The 10,346-nt window shown below is 45.7% G+C and overlaps 1 long non-coding RNA gene across 1 annotated transcript; it reads left to right on the top strand.

The window, feature by feature from the left end:
• Positions 1-258: 258 nt before the first annotated feature.
• On the top strand, positions 259-6,988 carry LOC123852741 (uncharacterized). The gene is made up of 3 exons (XR_010412889.1): positions 259-1,876; positions 4,536-4,648; positions 5,866-6,988. It is a non-coding gene; the product is annotated as an uncharacterized LOC123852741 (long non-coding RNA).
• The last annotated feature ends 3,358 nt before the right edge of the window (positions 6,989-10,346 follow it).

Genomic DNA, 10,346 nt, shown 5'->3' on the forward strand with positions numbered 1-10,346 from the left:
CTTGATGCTTGGGTTTAGTGATAATATGCTTTTCCCCCTCTTTCCTCCCAATTTTACTGAGGAATAATTGTCAAATATAATTTTATATACTTAAAATGTACAATGTGATGGTTTGATATACATATATATTGTGTAATGATCATCAAGATCAAGATAATACATCTATCACCTATGAAAATATTCTTGATTTTAATATTGAAGTCATGTTTGCTTGGTGAGAGTGATGCAAAACAGGAGTATTGAAGTTCTTGGGAAGCTAGCTCATTACTACCCAATAATTCAGTGGATTTGATTTTACTAGTGAAAGAAAATCAGCCACTTTTTCAAATCACAGAGGTAAATTGCCTTTCCCATGGTACAAGTCTACAGGTGGCCCCCTAAAGAATTATTTACCATTCACAGTAGTTCTTATTTGTACAAAGACTTGAATCCCAAAGTTGCTTTAACCAGACCTAAAGACTAAATCTACTTGATTTCAAATTAAGAGGACAGGTGGAAAGGGAGCGTTACTCTTATTCATGGGAAAGTTACATTAAAATGATTTCTGTCTTACTTTCCAAAGTAGCCATTTGTCATTGATTTTAGCCAGGGGACAGGCATGTAAATAAACACCAAAAGAAAGACCAAACAGAGTATCTTCTGAACTCAATTTCGTGGTAGGATTGAGGATTAGGAGTAAAATTATGTGGATCCTAAGGGAGCACAGCAATTCAGGAGAGGGAGTTGGAGCGATGGCCAGCATAGCAATCCCTCCCCTTGGTATGAAGTCCCTTCTACATTTTTTTTGTCTTGGGGGAGGTTTAGGTTTGGTTTAAGGATGGAATTCTGATACAGGATATTCATATGGCTCATTTGAAGTAACGGACAAGAACACTTTGCAAAGGCTGACATGCTTTATAAATTTAAGGTGTTATTATTGTGTTTTTGAAAGTATAAGGAAGACTGGAAAAAGGTGATTATCAGCTAAAAACTGTATGCTGATAGTGGGAATTAAAAAAAAAGTCTTCATTTTTCCTTGAATCACCACCATTAACATTTTGGTACAAAGTTTTCCAGTCACAGTTTGTAAAACAAAACCTCTCACTTACAAGGATATAATAAGGAGTTTCTTTTCCCCGGTTCTTTGGGTCTGGCCCAAGGACTGGGTAAGCAGCTGTTTTGCAAAAACTGGCCTCTCTCCTTTCCCCTTTCGCAGTCTCTGCCCAATTGGCCAGCAAATTAATAAGGCTTAATGTCATTCAGTCTTTTAGCCAGGAATTAATAAACCATAGTCTCATAAGAAATTGTTTAGATGTTGATGGTACGTGGATTCACACTTTAAGAAACCTGTACTCTGTTTTAGACGTGGGGCGTTTTCACCACTTCCTGCTTCCCCCACTGAATGTGTGGCCTTGCAATGCCACGGCCTTGTGGTCTTCTTCTTTGTACTCTGGTGTCATCTGTTAAGGACACTGAAGGTCAACCCCTAATCTCACTTTCTAGTAAATAAATGGTTTGCATGGCCAAGATGAATCTCTAAATAGCTCAATGCCATAGAATCAGGTGGAAAGCAGACTTGAGAGTCCTTGGAGGAGGAAGAGAGAATAGCACATGGGCTGACATGGTTGACTTCAGGTTAAAATAATTGCATGTCTGTTTCTGATCTTTGTAAGGTATGGCATTTTCTTTCTTTTTTTTTTTTTTTTTAAGATTTTATTTATTTATTTGACAGAGAGAGAGACAGCGAGAAAGGGGACACAAGCAGGGGGAGTGGGAGAGGGAGAGGCAGGCTTCCTGCTGAGCAGGGAGCCCAATGCGGGACTCGACTCCAGGACCCTGGGATCATGACCTGAGCCAAAGGCAGACGCTTAACAACTGAGCCACCCCTGCGCTCCAGGTATGGCATTTTCAATTCCACCTGGCATTGTGGGACCTAATCCCAGCCATTTCACAAACTAAGTAGGTGGGCAATGCTAAATTAGGTGTCTTGGGCCTCTTTTGTTCATAATGAGAATAGGGATGTGTGTGTTGCTCCCATCTCAGTGTTATTCTAAAAGCTAGATATAATGATCAATGTGATGGGGCTCCGTAGAGTGCAAAACACTGTGTATTCCTTTAAGGGTGATACTTTTTGACCCCATTCACTCTGAGGGAAAAAAAAAAAGCTGAGTGTCTTGAAAATCAGAGGTCAAAGCTATAGGTTTTCTTGTAAAAATTCCAGTTCCAGTATGCATTTGCCAAAAAAAAAAAAAAAATATGTCTACAGTGGAGAACTGAGGAGAACCACTCATCTCCCAGTTTGGAAGTCAACCTGTGGGACCAAACGATTGTATGCACAGTAACATTTTTTTTTAAAGATTTTATTTATTCATTTACCAGAGAGAGAGTGAAAGAGAGAGAGCACAAGCAGCGGGGTGGCAGGCAGAGGGAGAAGCAGGCTCCCCACTGAGCAGGGAGCCCAATGTGGGGCTCGATCCAAGAACCCTGGGATCATGACCTGAGCCGAAGGAAGATGCTTAACTGACTGAGCCACCCAGGCATCCCAGCACAGTAACCTTATATCCAAAATATTCCATTTGTTGCTGCTTCTCCCCTCTCATACTTCAGAACCCCCAAGCCCCAGGCTGCAGACTCTCAAATTCCCTAGAATTGTGTTGGAGTTAACAGAATTCACACCCAAGCAGATTATGTTGACTATGAGACAGACAGACAGACAGAAAAGGGAGAGTGTCCGTGGTGGGGGGCACATGTGTCTCTGTGGTGGTGGTGGGAACATAGCAAGAATGACTTGAGAGTGTCAGAAGCTATCTAGGGAAAATGGCTTTGGGAAGGCACAGGCAGAGCTTTGGGGAGGTTCTGAAGATGTCTCCCCACATCCATGAAGTTGGATGTTAGCACTCCTAGATGACTACAGGCCTGGCTCCTGAGCCCAGTGTGGGGCAAAATAGGGGTATGCTGATGAGTGCTTAACAACTGGTTTGGCAGGGAAAGAGGCAATAAATGAAGCCCTGATCTACAGTGTTTGCTGAATTCTCGGGTGTCAGTACCACCACCATGGCTGAGTTCCAGCTACCAGTGTGACATCATGGAACATGGAGTTGGGAGGAAATGAGCGGTAACACCCCATATACAGTATCCCCACACAGAGATCCAGGAGACATAAATAACTTCAAGTGCATAGATAAGAGTAGGCGTAATGAAATAATTAGGAAGTGATGAGATTTAAGTATTTATTGTCTTTATTTATTTATTTATTTATTTTTATTTATTTTTATAAAGATTTTTATTTATTTATTTGAGAGAGAATGAGAGACAGAGAGCACAAGAGGGAAGAGGGTCAGAGGGAGAAGCAGACTCCCTACTGAGCAGGGAGCTCGATGCGGGACTCGATCCCAGGATCATGACCTGAGCCGAAGGCAGTCGCTTAACCAACTGAGCCACCCAGGCACCCTATTGTCTTTATTTTTAATATAATTTCTTTAATTGTATGCCTATATAATTTAATTTTTAATGATGGCAGTGTTTCAACATCCATCTGGCTAAATTCCTGAAATTTTGGCACTCAGCTCTCATGACTCCAGTACAAGCTGGTTTTGGACATTGGGTCTAAAGGAGAACAAAACACTCAGTATGTTAGAGGAAGATCCAAACTCCAAGGAGAATACAAGGCTCTTGCCTCCTCTATTTTATCTCTACCCTGACAGGAGAAGAGCCCTAAAATGGGTGTGCAACAAACAGCTGGGCTCCTTTAACATCCACAATAACAAAAAGTAAAACAAAAAAACTCCAAAACCATTACCTGCTGGCACAGAATTTTCATCCACCTCATGGTTAACCCATATCCATCTAGCAGATAGCAGGTCTGGGATGGAAGGTTTATAGGAAGGCTAAGTTTTGAGACGGAAAGAAGAGGGGAGCTTGCATAGTGTCAAAACGGGCAGAGACTATCATAGAAGTTACTAGAAGCCAGGTATGGTATTTGGACACTGGATGCTTAAGTTGGTGAGAGAAAGCCAGAAGGATAACGGAAGAAACTAACTCCTTGCCCTTCACAGTTCGGCCCTGGGCCCGTTCTGGCACAAAGTTTGAAGAACGTTTCCTCACGAGATTCTTACGGTAAAGGGAAAAAACCTTCTGTGGTCTCAGAAACACATCTTATAAAATAGGTCTCCCAGAATTCAGGCCACAGAGCTGTCCTCAGCAGCCATAATGACACACAAAATGAGAAGTGCCTGAGGCCTAGGTGCTACCAAATTCTGCCCTGCTGAGGACACATGGAGAGGAAAATGACCACATGCCATTTCAGTCCATTATCAGTCCAATCTACTTCTTGAGTGGCAGCAGAGTAGAAATCTAGTTCTAAAAATATCATTGTAATCCGTGGCTTGGCATAATCACACCTATCAAAAGCCAGGTTAATGTGTGTGTGTGCACGCTCTGTCTCTCGTGCATGTGCTCATGTGTGTGCAGGCTAGAATGAGGAAATGAATACTACCTTGTGCATATATGCAACAGTAATTTTCTTTCTTGTTTCGTATTTTCTTTCCGGGCAGCAGATTCAGGGGAGTTGGGAGAAGGTTGCGGACGCTGCTGAGGACTCATCAGGACCCAGGCACCACGTGCAGCATCTTCCATCCCTTACCCCGCACAGTGCTCGAGGACCTCTGAGGTGGGCAGTTGCACAGCCAGGAAGCTCCAGAACTGTGTTTTAAACGGATCTGCTAGAAACCAAAGACCCTACACTGTGCCGCTGCTGGTCCCACCCTTCACAGATCAGAGCAGGAATGTCCGGAGCTGGGTCATACTCATATAGCACTGTGCCCAGCTCCAGAACGGTCCCCAGCACAGAGGAGAGTCCACAAATCCTTGTTGGATGTAGTTATTTCAGAACAATGAGTTAACATCTGAGGGTTTGCCTGGCAGGGTGTGAATTGGGCAGAGACTCCACAACTATTCCAGGCCCAGCAATACCGCTTGAGAGGACATAAAACCAGATAATGGCAGACACCAATCCCTGTCTTGTATGAATGGCTACTGGTTTTCTCGTAAGTGGCACTGCTTGTCAGCATTCCTCAGCATGCTTTGAAGTCACGTGACTTTTGATGATAAAGGTGTGTTAGATTGTGTACCAGGCCATGTCTGTTTTTGGCTTTGGGGTACAAGGATGCTTTACACTCTGGGAAAAACCTAATAGAGGAATAATAGCTAGATTTGCGAAGATAGAACTTGGCGGTAGGGCAGGGAGGAGTAATTTTGTGCTACAAAATTATTTACCATGGGGTTCCTTTAGAGCATCATATTCCAGAGTGTGTTCAAAATATGAATCAATATGAGTCCATATTCTCCAGGCTGAAGCCACCATCTAGACCGGCCCTGTCCCCGTGCAAAGGAGCACTCAGCTCTGCCCTCCTTTGTTCTCCTTTCTTTTCTCCAGGTAGAGAAATGTCCCTTCAACTAATCTCAGGAAGTCTGGTGGAAAGGGACAAGCTGGCTGCCCCCAAGAAGGGAAGTTTGAGTGCAAGAATATTGACTGGGGAAGCAGAGGGGATGAGTGGAAAGATTTGTGACATCTGCTAAGAATGTTGCTGCATACCCAGGGGACACCCAACAGAGTGAGGCCCACCCTTGGGACTGTTTGCCCAGGGCTCCTGGGGAATTTTGAGGGAGAAAGAAACACAGTCCCCACAACATCAGAGCCCCCACCTGTTTACACTAACCGGTTTCCACCACCCGAGGGGGTAAATTGAGCTGCATATTTGATGATGAGGAAGTGAAGTGGAATGTGAGAATCCTCATTACTGACGTCAAGCTTGCCTTTCATTTTATTTATACCCATGACATTGTGACACGGGATCTAATTTTCCATTGTATTTTTTCCTCTGTTAGGACCCGAGTGATGACAAATGATTTTGTGCCTGAGCCTGGAAAACAACATTTCAAATTCGAAGCTTGGGATCCTGCAGGATTCGGTGTCTATTTCTATCTCACTGCCCGCCTGCCCCTCCCTTGAACCTCTGTACTGACCATCAAATTGGGCAAAAGGCATCATGCTCCTACCGGGCAAGGCTGCCCGAGAAGTCAGAGCGCAAGGTGCCCAGTGGCCCACTTCCCTCGGGTGACAGGCTGTTCCTTCCTGGCATGGGCGCTGGCGGGAGGCCAGGGAGCAATGGGGCCGCGAGGCAGCCTTGGCTCAGAGCCCTGGCTGCTGTCTGGGCATGAAACTGGGCTCTGGCACCAGGAGCGTGGTTCTAGCTCTCTGAGCCAGAACTGCCTGTGCAGCGACCACCCCAGCCCTCAGGCCCTGGTGAGGCCCAGTCCTTCTGCCCCTCAGGCAGGGCAGGTTCAGGAGCAGAGATGGATCTGGAAGGAATGGCAGAAGCTAGTAGAGGATGCTGTGGCAAAAGCAAGTAATGTCTCCACGCAGAGGAGCAGCCTCTGGGGGTGTGCCTAGGACAGAGGAGAGAATGGGTGTGTGTCCAGCGAGCGGGCAGAGCAGGCTTTACTCCGCTTCCTTGCTCTGCTGCGGACTAGGGGCCTCAGCCCTACCAATGGCCTCCCTCCATGACCTGCCAGGGCCTCCAATCCAGACACAGTGTCTCTACTGTCCTGAAACGAAAGCTCCACCTGGGTCCCGGCAAGCCTGTCTCTTTCAGGAGGGCCTCCTGCCGCCAGTTTTTCAACCCTGTTTTTCAGCCTCTGACCCCAGAGTAATCTCAACTTCCTTGTACTCAGTTCAGAAGATGTTTGCTATTCAGGATTCTGATGCAGAGGTGTGATAAGAGAGGCCTCAGGCCTTCTGAGTTCGTAAACCAACAAAGTCCAAGGATTTGAAAACCGAGAAGCATAAGGACAGCCACGCCCTGAGAGGTGGCCCAGTGCCAGGTCCTGTCACCTGGAATCATCCAAGATATTTAGAAACGGGTGTTAGCAGGGCTTTACTACGTTTACTCTGGATGTCTTACTTGTTTTGTTTTTGAAACAAGAGTTTCCCATAGCACCAACAAAATCAGATCTGTGTTTTATTGACTCTCCTGCAGTTCCTATGCTTGACTTGGTTTTGCTTTCCGCCTCTGTGTCAGTTTTCTCAGTCAGTTTGGGTAAAGCTGGCAGAGTAAGCTGTTGTGTAGAAATACAGTGTGGGAAAACAGGGGACACCTTCCAAGCTGCTGTGGTATCTCACCCCAAACTGGCCTAGCAGTGTGAGAGTTGCTTGAGGAAGAAGGGGCTGTCTTCATGTGCCCCAGCTGGGGCCAGGCCTTCACAATTCTATTTGCAACAGAACCCACCTTATACCAATGCTGAAAGCCTGTGTCTGTTTTATCAGCCCGTCTCACATGCTTCCCCTTCCTATGGGTGATTATACCAGGTGCTGGGGTGGAGGTGAGGTCCAAGGGCAAAGGAGGTGTGAATTAGACCCGGGTCATTTTCCTCAGCCAAAAAAGGACAGCAGTAACACAAGACTGCAGGAAATACAAGTTTGGTGGTACGTTCATACTAAGTGGGCTCCACAGGCTCAGGGTATAACTGGACATGCTCTAGGTTTTCTACTGGGAGGCTGGTGTCACTTAGAAGTCCCTTTCCCAAGGCTCAGTGGAAGGTTGCTTGGGACAAGTGCATGAAAGTTGTTGCCAGATAGTCCAGGGTGCAAATGCTTCCTTAGTAGCTCTATGATCTTGGGAGGGTACTTAAGTTTTCTAGGCCTCAGTTCCCACATCTGTAAAAAGGAGATACTGAGCCTGTCACATAGAGTTAATGTGGGGGTTAAATGAGATTAGGAAAACAAAGCGTGTCTACCGCATTGAACACAGAGTAAGGACTCCCTCCTTGGACTGGAGATCAGAGAACCCCACAGGCGGCCTGCTTTTAAGTCTTAGCCCAGCCAGGTGGGTCCACTTCTATGAGTTTTCTTTGTGACAGATGCAAAGGTTGAGAATCCGTATGCTGACTGAACAGATATGATTGTGCTGATTAAGACTGGGGTGAAGAGACAAGTGAGCCTCTCAACTCAGTGAACACAGTGTGGAGAGAAGAATTGTCTTTGTGAACAAGTGTAAGAGCAGAGCTGAGGAACACAGAAACACAGCCAGCCTGATCCTTGCCATGCTGCCCAAGGTAGAGTTGGGTCAGGTGGGGCTGCCCCTGCCCAGATTGTCTCTGCCTTAAGTCTGCCTTGAAGGTTCAAGTGAACCTGATTTTGTCTTGGGGTTCAGGAAGGGAACATTGAAGTATGCTATAGGGTCCCTAGCACACTTTACCCAGGACAGGACCGTATCCCCTTCTCCTGACCCCCATCGCCCATCATGGCCCCCAGCTGCCAGCTACCCACAATCCTCTGGGTGTTCTTGTGTAAGGTGAAGTCTCAACTAGGAAAAGCACTGAGTGACACACTTGTCAAGAGGGATCTTGACAATGGACAGGGAAGGAAGTCTGAGAGACAGGGAGTCATAAGTGGTCTTTACTCTAGATGGTGAATAAATGAGACTTGGTTATTTTTCATGCTATGCCTTTTCTGACTGGAGGCAAAAGTTCACATGGTGAACTCAAAAAATACTTTGGGGTCTCACACCAGGTTGGCTAGGAAAGACTGACCAATAAGCATTGAGTACCTACTCTGTGACAGGCATGGTGTAAGGCTTTGAGTATACATGGTCCTTGCCTTCACAGAACTCAGATCTGGTGAGGAAGGTAGATTTTTTAAAAAGAAGATTTATTGATTAGAGAGAGGGGGGAGGGGAAGGCCAAAGGGAGAGAAGGAGACTCTCAAGCAGATGCCCTGCAGAGCACAGAGCCCAACAAGGGGCTCAATCTCAAAACCTTGAGATTATGACCTGAGCCAAAACCAAGAGTTGGTCACTTAACTGACTGAGCCACCCAGGTGCCCTGAGGAAGGTAGATTTTTAAACAAACCCACCAACAGTTGCATAATTTGCAGTTTGTGATAAATGAATAATTATATGAGAGAGTAACAATGGGGATATGATACAGATTGGGGAGCTGGGGTCAAGATAGTTCTTTCTGAGGAATTGACAGATAAAGCCTAGAACAGTGCTTCTCAAGTTATTTTTATTTTTTATTTTTATTTTTTAAAGATTTTATTTATTTTTTGACAGAGAGAGACACAGTGAGAGAGGGAACACAAGCAGGGGGAGTGGGAGAGGGAGAAGCAGGCTTCCCGCTGAGCAGGGAGCCTGATGTGGGGCTTGATCCCAGGACCCTGGGATCATGACCTGAGCCGAAGGCAGACACTTAACGACTGAGCCACCCAAGCACCACCCCCCTTTTTTAAGATTTTATTTATTTTTAGTGCTTCTCAAATTTTAATGTGCATCAGAATCACCTGGAATTTGTTTAAAAAAAACAAACAAACAGATTTCTGTGTAACCCCCACCAGAGTTTCTGATTCAGTAGGTCTGAGGTGGGTCCAAGACTGCATTTCTAATAAATTCCTGGGTGATGCTGAGATTGCTGGTTTGGAGGCCACACTTTGAGAACCACGAGGCTGGAGGATTGGTAGGAAGTAGCCAGGTAAAGAGTGTGGGGCGGGGTGGGGACACCAGTACAGCAGAGGGAGCAACATGTACAAACACCCAATCTGGAAAAGATCTGGGGGGGGGGGGTTCAGGTAATAGAAAGGTCAGTGTGTCTGCAAGACCGTGAATTCGTGAACCAGTGGTGATGAGATGATATTAGAGGTGAACCTGACCCTTATTCCCATCCTGATACTTACTCCACGGGAGACTCTCTAGTGGTAGCATGTCTAAGATGAATGGTTCCATTGACCCTGAGAGATGTCTGCTACAACTTGAGGCTAATGGAATAGTGCTGCCCCTGAGGTACTGTGAAGATTCAAAGTGGTAATGTATGCAAAAGGCTAAGCTAAATGCTTAGTCTGTTCTAGATGTCTTTCCTCCTGCTTTCCCTGACTTGAAACATGACCCTGTCTATAGTTTAGCTAGAAGAGGACATGTTCCCAAATGGGTGCTCAGGTGTTAACCTAGAGCTGCAAGCAAAAGGAGTTAATGTGGAAGTGATCCATGCTATCTAAATGGGGATAAGGTTCAATAGTTGGGTATAGATAAGAAATCTGGATACCGCTTCCAAAGAGCAGGTGTGTGTGTGTGTGTGTGTGTGTGTGTTCTCTTACATCTCCTGCAATTCATTAATGTCACGAATTTTAAACCAAAGAAAGCATGGGCTGGGTTTTTGGGTGCCAAAGTGCACAGTTGACATTATGCCAACTCAATTTAGACCACATTTACTCAGTGCTCACTCTGTGCCAGGTGCTATTCTAGGTGTTGGAAAGACAGAGGTAGGTGAACAAGGCGAGGTCCCTGCTTTTGAGCTCCTACTCTCACTGGGACATGGGC

Source organism: Mirounga angustirostris, unplaced genomic scaffold (assembly GCF_029215605.1).
Source record: "Mirounga angustirostris isolate CCGP_5_RB_7025 unplaced genomic scaffold, mMirAng1.0.hap1 SCAF_7, whole genome shotgun sequence".
Classification (NCBI taxonomy): Eukaryota; Metazoa; Chordata; class Mammalia; order Carnivora; family Phocidae; genus Mirounga; species Mirounga angustirostris.